Genomic DNA, 12,675 nt, shown 5'->3' with positions numbered 1-12,675 from the left:
TAAAATTTCAAGCCTAAGTTTTTTCATCTATCAAATGGGAATAGTCATCCCTGTTCAGACAAGCCCACAGGATTGCTATGAGTCTTAGTTTCCTTTCATATAAATTGAGGTGTTGAATACTTCCAAAGGCCCTTCGTGCCCTAATATTCAAAATCTTCCAGGATATATCAGAGGAAGTGATAGCTGTGCAAATTCTTTGAAAATTGTAACAGTATCAATCAAACCACCAAAGGAATATTTTGTAGAGCAAGAAAAAAAATAAAGAAATACATCTAGAGGAACAAAAACTCAAAATTCTCAAAAGTGATAATGAAAAAATGTGGGAAGGAAGGGCACGACAGTTATAAATGCAAGTAAGAATAGGTATTTTAAAAAATAAAATTGTAAAGAACCATAGAAATGGGAGGGATTATTTCTAGGATCTTGGACTTGGAATTTGAAGGCACTTTCATCTGTCTCCTCCCCTTTGTTTTATAGAGTAGAAGCTGAGACTCGGAAATGTCAAGAGACTTATCCAGAGTCACAGAAGTAGTAAGAAAATAACAGAGCTGGGATTCAATGCCAGGTCCTTTGATTGTCCAGTCTTTTTCTATTGTACCATGTGGCCTCCTTTCTCCTCCCATTCTCTCCTCTCTTCTCTTCCCCCTTTTTGTGGTTGGCTCCTTGTCTTCCTTCTTTTCTCAGCCTGCCACATATTTTTAATGGGGCTTATGTAGAAAAGGTCCAGCACTTAAAACGATGCTATTACTATTTTGTGTTTTTAATATTCTTATGCAGATGGATAGGATGACTATTTTTTATTTAAACATAGAATTATTTGGAAATGGGGTCATTTTCTATAAGCTCTTTGAAAAGATTTTCAGGATCATTCTAAAAACAGACAAGATAGAGATGAGAAATACTTCAATTCATTTCCATATTTTGATTTCTTCTGTGAAGGTTATATATTTTAAAATTTCTTCAAACTACATAGCTTGGAGATTATGAGTATTTGATATGGAACACTGATTTTAAACATCCTTAAATTTTTATGGATCATCATTATGTCTGGGCAACAGATTGTCTGTGATAATGCTTTGTTTTTAGTACAGTTTAGTTGCCGAATTCTCAAGGATATTTTGAGATCTGTACAGTTATTTGTAGTATTGAGATTTGTCTATAATATTTATTATTCATCTTGCTTTCATCTTTTTTTATGGAGCCTGAATTAAAACAGCCCTGGGACAAGTTGCTCTCTTGCTATTACCTAGAATAAACTAGAATCCTTCCCAACAAATTCAGGGGTGAAGCAAAGATGTCCACTGTCATCACTTCTATTTAACAATGTTCCAGAAATGCCAGTTATAGCAGTAAGTTGAGATAAAGAAATTAAGAGAATAAATTGCTTCTTATAATTGCCCTGTCTTGGTCTGCCTTACATTTTTGAGTGATTTGGAACTGAGGATATCACTGACAAAAAGTGGCAGAGAGCTCTTGCCCATGATTACTAAGATGTTTCTAATTTGGTTTTGAAATGGCACTAGAGCAGAATGCTGTATAAACATTCCTATCTTTATGCACATTTGGAGTTTGCATTTCATGCACACTCATGGCTTGCCCACTTTAGTGTTTGGTGCCATTTGCCTGAAGTATTTCTAGGAAGTGATTATTTCTGTTTTGCCTTCACCCAAAGGAACTCAACTCACTCCACAGTCATCTAAGTCAAGCTCGTCATCACAGTTTCAAGTAGGGCAAGCCTTCACCTCTATGCCAACCCATCTCTTTGTCCAACTCTTAGAAGCAGTGGCATTACACTGACCAGAGTGCCAACCCAAGCAGTAGTAGTGCTTCAGAAGCCAATTCATGAACATTTCCTGGTTTCTTCTTATAGAAGAGGCTATCAAGGCACAGGAAATCCTCATTGCACATTACCCCGCCCAACAGTCTCATATTTTGCAACTGCTTTCCAATTCCTCCCCCTAACGTGGACTATAGGCTGGGCTTTGAAAGGATTATTGTTGTTATTATCCACCACCACCACCTTCTCTAGCACCACCTCCACCATCACCACCACCACCACTTCCACCTCCACCTCTACCTCCACTTCTACCACCACCATCTCCACCTCCTCTACCACCACCTTCTCTAGCACCACCTCCACCATCACCACCATCACCACTTCCACCCCCACCTCCACCTCCACTTCTACCACCACCACCACCACCACCACCTCCTCTACCACTTCCACCACCACCTCCACTTCTACCACCACCACCACCACCACTACTATTTCTATTACTACTACTACTATTGGAATCAAGCTCACTGACTTATGGTTTACAGAACAATATTAATATTAGTAATAATAGTTTACATTTATATGGTGCTTTAAGGCTTGCAAAATGCTTTACAAATGTTTCATTTTATCTTCACATCAACCCTGTGAGGGAGGTGCTATGACTATTATCCCCATTTTATAAATAAGGAAACTGAGACAGATAAGAAGAGATTACAGTGACTTGCCCATGACCACACAGCTATGATACATCTGGATTTGACTCTAGGACCAGTTGTCTGTCCTTGAACCACCTAGCTGATTGTACTTCTCTATATCCAAGTTTCCCTTCAGTAAAGTATAGAACTAGCAGTGAATCTGCCAGAAAGGTTCATGTAAGTAATGTCTAACTCATATTGGATGTCTGACATTTTTAAAATTCTGAAGCCTATAAATAATGCTCCATAATGAATAATGCTAAATAATAATTCTCAAATGACTTCTGTACAGGTAAATGACTGACTTTTAGAGGAAGTTACCAAGCTTCAATTTTAAAATCGTAGGCTCAGTAGCCGCACCTCTCTCTAACCTCTCCCCTATCTATTAACCTGATTTAAAAAAGGAAATGAGGTTAGTCTGGTATGACTGACTTGTTCTTGGTGAACCTATGCTGACTTGTAGTAACCACAACTTCCTTTTCCATGTGTTTACAATTCATCTCTAAATATGGGTTCTAAAAAAAATGAACTGAATACTATATAATTATAAAGACTAAAAACTTAGCTCTGGAGAATAGACAAGAAAACGCAACTCATTCCCCTCTTTGCAGAGGTAAAGGATGATAAATATTTATTATATTTATTGCATTTATTATTGGAATTGGTCAATGTGTTGGAAAGTTTTACAGAATTGTTTTTTTCTTCTAATTTTTTTATGGAATGATCTTTTATGTTCAGAGCGTCTTATACTATCAAATGATTTAACATCACAAATGGGGGGTAAGGCAAACTAGATAGGATGAGATGGCCTGTGTAAATGCTTCGATAGAATGTGAACATAGGCATTATCTGTTGTGTAGGGATAGTGAAGTGGGCTATGTGGGCTTGTTTGCCAGTAGGAAAATAAATCTAAAAATTGTGGTGTCAGGAATAGGACATATTATGGGGTAAAAGAGGGAAAAGAAATTTGGAATATGAAGGCAAGTTAGGAGTCTATTGAAATAGTATAGGAGAGAAACAGTAAAAGCCAGAACTAATCTGACGGCCATGCGAAAAGTAATTAGGGAAGCAAAGCAGAAAATAATTATGAGATGGAATCAACAAAATTGACGACTGATTGGAGTAGGGAAAGGGGGAGAGAGGAATCAAAGCTTCAATTCAATTCAATTCAATAAACATTTATTAAACATCTATTATATGCCAGGCACTGTACTAAGGACTGGGGAGTACAAAAGATAGATGCTGCCCTCAAGGCATTTACAGTCTAATAGGAGAGACAACATGTAAGTAAATATTTATAAAGCAAGTTATATATAAGATAAATAGGAAATAATTAAAAGAGGGAAAGCACTGGAATTAAGACAGATTAGAGAAGGCTTCCTAAAGAAAGTGGGATTTTAGTTGGGACTAAAAAGCAGTCAAGGAGATCAGGAGTTAAAGCAGAGAAGGGAGAAAATTCCAGACACAGAGGACCATCAAAGAAAGTTGGGGGGGGGGGTAGCTGGGTGACTCAGTGGATTGAGAGCCAGGCCTAGAGATGGGAGGTCCTAGGTTCAAATCTGGCCTCAGACACTTCCTAGCTGTGTGACCCTGGACAAGTCACTTGACCCCCATTGCTTAGCCCTTACCACTCTTCTGCCTTGGAGCCAGTACTGACTCCAAGACGGAAGGTAAGGTTTAAAAAAAAAAGAAAGTTCTGGAAGCTGAGAGAGGCAGTATCTTGTTTATGTAATAGCCATTATCATTGGACTGAAGAATATGCACTGGGGAGTAAGAATATTAAAAAGGTAGAAGGTGGCTAGATTATAACGGCTCTGAATGTCAAAGAGAGCATCTTATATTTTATCCTGGAGGCAATATAGGAAGCCACTAGAGTTTGTTGATTAGGGTGTTGACATGATCAGGTATGTATTTTACATGTACTACTTCAGTGGTAGAATAAAGAATGAATTGGATGGAGGAGATACTTGGAATAGGCAGATGAGGACAATTTGCTTCAACAGCCATGAAAGGCAGCAGAAGCAGGTGCTGTGGAGTGCTCAGAGTTTGGGCAAACATCAAAGACACCAAGGTTATCCACTATGTCTAGGGCCATCTTGACTTTTGCCTTGCCAGTGGGCTTCGATGACTCTGGAAGAGAGAGTGAGGCTGATGAGTTTGCAGAACTCTACCTCACTTAAATCCAATTCTTGCCCAAATCAAGGTGGCACTCCATGATATCAATGGTGCTCTTAGAAAATGAAGGATGTAGAACAATAACAAGATATAAGTTGGTGGTAGGGAAGTGAAGGGAATAAGAACCTCTCCTTTTTTTGAATGGATGAGAATATTGGTCTAGAAGTCAAATTCAAACTCTTCTGCTTACCACTTTTGTGACCTTGGAAAATGTGCTTAACTTCTGAACTACAGTTTTCTCATATAACAATAACAACAGCAATAACCAGAATTTCTATAGTGCTTTAAGACTTGCAAAGTATTTCTTTGCAGATATCTCATTTTGTCCTCACAGAAGTCTTAGAAGATGGGTGCTATTGTTACATCCATTTTATAGTTGAAGAAACTGAGGCAGACAGAGGTTAAATGATCACAGGATCACAAAGCTGATAAGTATCTGAGGTCCAATTTGAACTCAGATCTTCCTGATTCCAGGCTTAATGATCTATCCACTGAATCACCAATGAAATGGAAGAATATTTTTAAGTTTTTACAATGTACAAATAGAAGACTAAGGCAGTATCTGAGGGAGCTTACATTCTAATTGGGGAAGACAACACATGAAGAAGAGTTCATAGTCAGCTCATGGCAGACAGGAAGGCCAGGGAATGCTTAGGCAGAGAGAGCAGCAGAGCAGATGGCAAGGTCTCAAGAATTCTGGGAGGTAGTTGTTGGGTCGATGGTTCCCTACTGTAAGAGTTTAAATTTAGGTTTTATACTAAATATGAGAGTTATAAAGTAATATTATGGTCTCCAATTTTAAAATATTATAGCTTAAGTCAAAATGACTTTTAACAGCTTTATTTACAAAGAGGTGGAAAGAGTAAAAGTGGAAAAATGTAAAGAGACAGATTCTAACAAGCCTACCAGCCCTTCTCCAGTGAAGTCCAGCTCAGCCTTGGCAGGGGCCTCCCCAAGTCCCTTGTCTCCACGTGGATTTCCCGGTAAATCCTTAGCCAGAAGTCCCAGTGGTGTCTTCAGCCAGAGTTCCACCAATTCAGCCTCCTCCAAAGTCATAGCAGGAATCTCAGCCCCTCACTCCAAATTCCAGGAAGGAATCTCTAGAACCATTCTCTCCAAACACCAGGAAAGGAATGAATCTAGACCATGCTGGTCTCTTCTTTTTTGCTTCTTTTTCCACATCACTTCCTGTCACTCCCCCTTCTTCACAAAAACCAATGACAGTCTTTCAATTTGCCTAGCACATCCCACAGGAGGTAGGGCAGTGGCCTTTGGAGGTGTGAGCTTACTCTAGTAAGTGACTTATGAGGGGCAGCTGGGTACCTCAGGGGATTGAGTCAGGCCTAGAGACGGGAGGTCCTAGGTTAAAATCTGGCCTTAGACACTTCCCAGCTGTGTGACCCTGGGCAAGTCACTTGACCCCCATTGCCCACCCTTACCACTCTTCCACCAAGGAGCCAATACACAGAAGTTAAGGGTTTAAAAATGTAAAAAAAAAAAAAAAAAGTGACTTGTGAACTCTCAAACTTAATGGTAAGTAGGGGTACTTTAAGTTTTTGATTTGATTAGCTAAAAACAGGCAAGGGGAGAGTTAATCCTATTTTCACACTACTAAGAAGATAGTAGGTCCAAGGGTTAGTATGAAATGGGGCTCTGAGATATCTCCAGCAATTGTAGGGTTTGTAGCTTAGCATCCAGCTAACAATGGGCTTCCTGCACCTGGTGAGAGTTGGGTAATGAGGGTTAGTTTAGAGCAGTGATTCCCAAAGTGGGCGCCACTGCCCCCTGGTGGGTGCTGCAGCAATCCAGGGAGGCAGTGATGGCCACAGGTGCATTTATCTTTCCTATTAATTGCTATTAAAATTTAAAAAAATTAATTTCCAGGGGGCTAAGTAATATTTTTTTCTGGAAAGGGGGTGGTAGGCCAAAAAAGTTTGGGAACCACTGGTTTAGAGTGATGATGATCTCTAACTTCCTTTTAGCTTTAAACCCTATTGCAAGAGTGATGAGATAATAATCCAAAGGGGATCAGAATCTAGAAATGTTTAGGACTGAGGATCTTAATATATTTAAATCTAGAAGGGAATAACCAGTGAAGAGAGGACTAACTAGAGACTGCAAAGGACTTGAGATGATGCCCTATGTGGGAGGGGGTGTTAACTTCTAAAAGAGAAGACTTGTGGGGCAAAGTAGGGGAGTTGAACCCATAAGAAGGCTGTCATGTGGAAGATAAATTAGGGTTGTTCTTGTGTGGCTCCAGATGGTAAGACCAGGACCAGTTTCAGAGAGACAGATTTCAGTCTAATATAAGAAAGAACTTTCTGACAATAAGAGCTGCCCAACAATGGAACATAATGTCTCTGAAGGTGGTGTGCTCCTCAGAGTTGGAGGTTGTCCAAGGAAGATGAATGGCCACTTGTTAGGGATGCTGTAGTGGAGATTTGTGTTTCTGATGGGGCTTGGACAAGATAATCATCTTCTCTGTGATATTATGATTTGATTTGATCTTTTCTGAAAGGCAGGGCAAGGTTTAGGATTGAGCTTCTCAGGCAGCATGGAGGATGAGAAATGGATGTTGAGGGCTGTCACATGTGTATTGGTAGCATAGTTTATAAGTGTTTTATTCTTCTTATGGATGCTCAAGAAATTGTGCCTTAGATGTTGGATGGTAGAATGGACATGATCTCATTCAATTTAGTTCAGTTCCATTGAACAAGGACCTATTAAGCACCTATTATTTAACAGGTTGTGAAAACAAAATTAAAAATAAAACAGTCCCTGTTCTAATGAGTTTTCATTCTTCTGGGAAGGAGGGGGAGCAACATGTATATAGAAAAGTAATTAATACATGTATAAAAATGAACGCAAAGCAATTTTTGGGAAAGGAAACACCTAGAATTTGGGGAATCGGCAAAAACTCTAGAAGAAGATGGTACTTGAGTTGATGGGAACCTAGATTCTCAAGAGGCAAAGGTGAAGAGGGAAGTGCATCACTGTTCAAGGGCCTGGAGCTTGCATTCCCATCAGTGGCAATTGGTTGGCTGTTAATGTTGGTGGTGGTAGGATAGAGGGATCTTTCTCCAAAGAGGCTACTCCCCTGGATGAGGTTTGTAGGAATGGGCTGCAAGCAGGGCTAGTAGACAGAGTGCATTGTTATTCCCCAAGGTTCTTAGTTGCAGAATCCTATGCTTTCTCTACCAGGATCTGAAGAGAGGTGGTGTTTGAAGCTTTGGCTTTTGTTTGACCTAATTGGCACATCCTAACTCCTATCTCTCTCTAAGCATCTTGCTGCTTCACCTAGATTAACTTGCCTTAGAGGTGGCAAGATGGAGGAGACTCCCTATGCTATAGGAATTACTGAGAATATTGGAGGGCATTCTGGCAGAACTTATATTTAGAACAACATCTTATACCACATACCATAATGAACTCAAAATGGATATATTACATCAGTATTAAAAATTATATCACAAAAAACTTAGAACCATATTAGGAACATTGTTAATTAAGTATATACCTTTCATAGCTATAGCTGGGGATGAATTCTTAACCAAAGAATAGAAGCAATCATGAAACACAAAACAGATCATTTTGGTTACAAGAAATTGAAAAGCTTTTGTATGAACAGAATTAATGCAACTGGGATGAGAAGGGAAATAATTGACTGGGGAATAGGGATGTATCAAATATCTGGGACAAAAGTCTTACACTCAAAATATACAGGCAACTAACAGTGATATATGAGAACAAAATTCAACAATGCATAATTGTGAGAGGATATAAACAGACAATCCTCAAAAGAACTGCAGACTATTAATGATTATTGACAATTATGTAATATTCCAAATCACCAGTATTAAGAATAATAAATATGGACATAATCTGAGGTTTCACCCTTTACCTAGCAAATTGGCAAAGATGAAAAAAGGTTGGTAATATTTTGTGTTGGAGGTCTTATAGAAAATCAAATATACTAATGTAACTGTGAATTGGTGAAACCAATCTTTTTTTAAACCCTTACCTTCCTTCTTATGTATTGGTTGTAAGGCAGAAGAGTGGTAAAGGCTAGGCAATGGGGGCTGAGTGACTTGCCCAGGATCACACAACTAGTGTTATGGAATAATATGAAATGAATGGAAATGAAGGCTGCTAATCAATGAGACTTGTACTTGAGGGCTCTGGGTGATATCAGCTGGGACTTTCAGGCAAGGATGACTATCTCTTAATAAAGAGCAACTTAGGTCAGCCAGAAATTTTGAGAGCCTGGCTGAAGGTTTTATTCAGCCTCCTGCCGTTATTCTAAGCTCCCTTGAGGGGAGGAGTAAAGAGCCCTCCCTTCTGGAGAACAAATCCCAGTGTACAGAAAGAGGAAACTAATCCACTTCCTGCCCAAGATGGATGCCTGGTTTAGCCCTCAAGAAATAAAAGAAAGGTTATTCCTTTCCCTCTTCAGCCTTTGCCCTAGTAGTGGGCACAATGATTCACCAGAAGCTCTTAGTATAAAGCCAAAGGGGTTTATTAATGCCAAGGGTAAGCTGAGGGGAAAAGGGGTTGAGGTCTGGTAACTGCTGCTAAGGGAGAAGCTGGTGCTGGGGAAGGGTCACAGAAAAGGGGGGTTAGGCTGAGGGAGGCTGGCTCCCTCGGTCAAGGATAATTTCACTGCCCTGAGGTAATAAGGTTTAGCAGATTACTAGATCAGGTGATGGCTTGGTTTAGGTTGTCCTGGCCTGCCTACAGAAGCTAATTCTCACAATCTCCATCCACCAAATAACCCTCCTTCCAGGGCCTAATGGGGAAATCCAGGGAATAGCAGGATGTCAAGGGAGAGGTCAAGGGAAATCAGGCAAAACCCCCAAAGCCCCAAAAGCAAAAGGCCCCTCAGTTGGTTCTGCAGGAATATTTATACCCCCAGGGTCCAACGGTTTTTTGCCGTGAGACCAGGGTCAACATTCCGTCCCTTCCAACTGTCAGGGTTGCTATAGTTGGTTTGCAAAAGCAAGAGCTTTTTCTGCAACCCTGCATTGCACTAGAAAGTGTCTCAGGCTAGATTTGAGCCCAGGACCTCCCATCTCTGGGACTAGCTCTCAATCCATTGAGCCACCCAACTGCCCCCTGGTGAAACCATTCTTAAAGTAAGTTGGAATTAAGTAAAGAAAGTGACTAAAATGCCTATGCTCTTTGACCCAGAGATCCTACTACTATCTACCACAATTTGGTCATGTGAAAAACAAAACTTTATCTAACCCCAAATATTTATAGCAACATTTTTTTTTGTAGCAACAAAGAATTAGCAACAAAATAGATGCTTATCAAATGGGAGAAGATTAAACAAGTTGGGGGGTACATGAATATAATGGAATGTATTCTGGACTGTAAGAAACTGAATATGACAAAAATAGAGAAGCATGGGAAGACTTATATGAACAGATGAAAAGTAAATAGAATCAAATGAACAATCAATTCAAGGACAGAATGACAGTACAGAATACATGACTACAAAAGCAGAATAACAAATTTAAAATAAAATAATTTTTAAAAGTGGAATATTATAAAATTATGATATCTAGCTTGGCCATTCATATGAAATATGAAAATTTTCTTCATTCCATTTCTTTGCAAAGGTAAGGGTTATGGATCTTTGACTGCATATAACTTTTAAAATATCTTGATGATTTTTGCTAAACAACTTTTTCACCTTTTTAATTTTGGTTTTGTTTTAAGTGAGTTTTTATTGAAGTGTTTTTTAATCACCATACTTTCCCTCAATAGCCCTCTTCATCCTCTTTATCGAGAGCAAAGAAGAAAAGAAAAAGAAGAGAAAAAATAAACATTCTGAAATGTTTCAGAAAAAATTCTGAAAATATTATAACATACAATATTCTGTGTACTTCCCACCTTTGCAAGGGGTTGAGACACAAAAATCTTCTCATATTTTTTCTTTTGACCTTTGCTTGTTATTTATAATTTTGCAACATTCACTTAAACTTTTTATGGTTGTTCTTTTGATTTACATTATTGTAGTCATTACATATTTTGTTTGTAAAATGAGGCAGAGAAGGAAAAAGCAAGCTCCAGTATTTTTGCTAAGAGAACCTCAAATGGGGTCAAAAAGAGTAGAACACAATTGAAATGAATGGACAATGATCTTATATATGCAAAGCACACAAAGTATAGGCAAAGAAGAAATAGAACAGTTTTCTAGGATTGGAATACACAAGTATGGAAGTGGGAATTAATAGGAAAAGATATCTAATGAGGTCCAAGAGATGTCAGTGCTTCCTTTATGGAGCCAAATCAGAGACATCAGAGCTCTAAGTGAGTATCTTGTGTTAGTTCCATGTTACAAAGAGAGATAACAACTTTGATAAGGCCAGGACATGTCTGCCATCATGCATGGTAAAAGAGTGGGGAGGGGAGTGTTTAGAAGCCAGCTTTCATTTAGCAAAATTGTGAGGTCCTCCAAGTTTGTCTTGGATACCTGATACCTTTTTTGGGGGCCCTCTCTAGCCTTATGGTCCAGTCAATCTGGCCTTCTCACTAATCCTCATCCACAGCACTCCATTGTGCATTGGCCATCTCCCAGGCCTCATTCTCTGTATTTTAGAAGTCCTACATTCCCTTAAGACTCAATTTAATGGATGCATATATTATATAAATGCCTTGAGACTAGGGTCCATTCCACAAACAAAACACTCCATCTCTCTGCTCTGGGCATTTTCTCTGGCTGTCTCCTTTGTCTAAAATGCTCTCCCTTTCAGCTTTGTCTCCTGACCATCCTGGGTCCCAAATCCCATCTTCTTCAGGAAGTCTTCTCCATCCCCTCTTAATTCTAGTGCCTCCCCTCTGTTAATCATTTCCTATTTATCCTATATATAGATTTTTTTTGTATGTATTAGTTTGCATATTGTCTCACCCACTAGATTATAAGCTCCTTGAGGTCAGAAAGTGTCTTCTGTCTCCTTTTATAATCCCAATACTTAGCACAGTGCCTGCCCATAGTAGACGCTTAATACATATTAATTGATTAACTCTAATATAATTGATATTGATGATAAATGATGATTCATAATTTGAATCTAACATAATAATGGCACATGCAGTAGACACTTAATAAATGTTTATTTATTTGTTATTAAAATAAATTATTTATTTATCATATTATATATATGATCAATTGATTAGCACAAACACAGTGTTTGGCACATAAGAAGTGCTTATCATAATCAGACTTCCAATCTAGTCTGGACCATTTACATGGAGGCAGGATACTGGAGAAATGACTTGGGATTAGTGGAGAGAATGCTGAGACGATATCATGTATAGACCTGTACATTTTAATAAATGTATGTTGAGTGATTTAATGATTACTTCCCTCCCACAGCTCCTCCTGCCCCTTCCACCCTCCCTCCACACCCTGGCATCACTTCCATGCCCCATCATGGGGTCTTTCAGTCAACTACTAATTAATCCACACTAAGTTGTTGTCTGAAAATGGTTTAAGATGCTTCCCTTCCCAGAGGTATTAGCATCTCACAGGGGATTCTGGGAAAGCCAAAAACCTCTAAGGCTTGAAGTAATGAAATTTTAATAGTGGAATTTCAGGCACTGTAGCAGCCAGTGGGAGAAAAATTTTTGGGCAGACAAGTTCTGCCTGCCACCCACTCCTAAATCAGAATACATAGGCGACTAGGAATTATATCCACGTTTAAGGTTGATCCTACTAACTTGCACTGAAAGCAAAAAGAGATGAATGGAGTAAAAAGAAATCAAAGGGTGTGTTTACTTTTAGATCTTTTCCCCATCCCCCTTTTTCTAGTTATCTATCAGACCAAGAGAGATCACTCCACTTTTTCATCAAATCAGCTTCCACTCCAGGCATGGGGGGAGGGTAAAGCTTTCTAAAAATACTCTCGAGCAGTCATGTTGGATAACATCAGTGTCTGGCTGGGAGCAGGGATGCTGCCCGCCTCGTTGCCTCTGATCCCTGTGAGGTGCTGTCCTCTGCTCTTCTGCTCCACTGGTCCATGC

The sequence above is a fragment of the Gracilinanus agilis genome, chromosome 1 (assembly GCF_016433145.1).
Source record: "Gracilinanus agilis isolate LMUSP501 chromosome 1, AgileGrace, whole genome shotgun sequence".
NCBI classification, from domain to species: domain Eukaryota; kingdom Metazoa; phylum Chordata; class Mammalia; order Didelphimorphia; family Didelphidae; genus Gracilinanus; species Gracilinanus agilis.
This window is presented reverse-complemented; position numbering follows the sequence as displayed.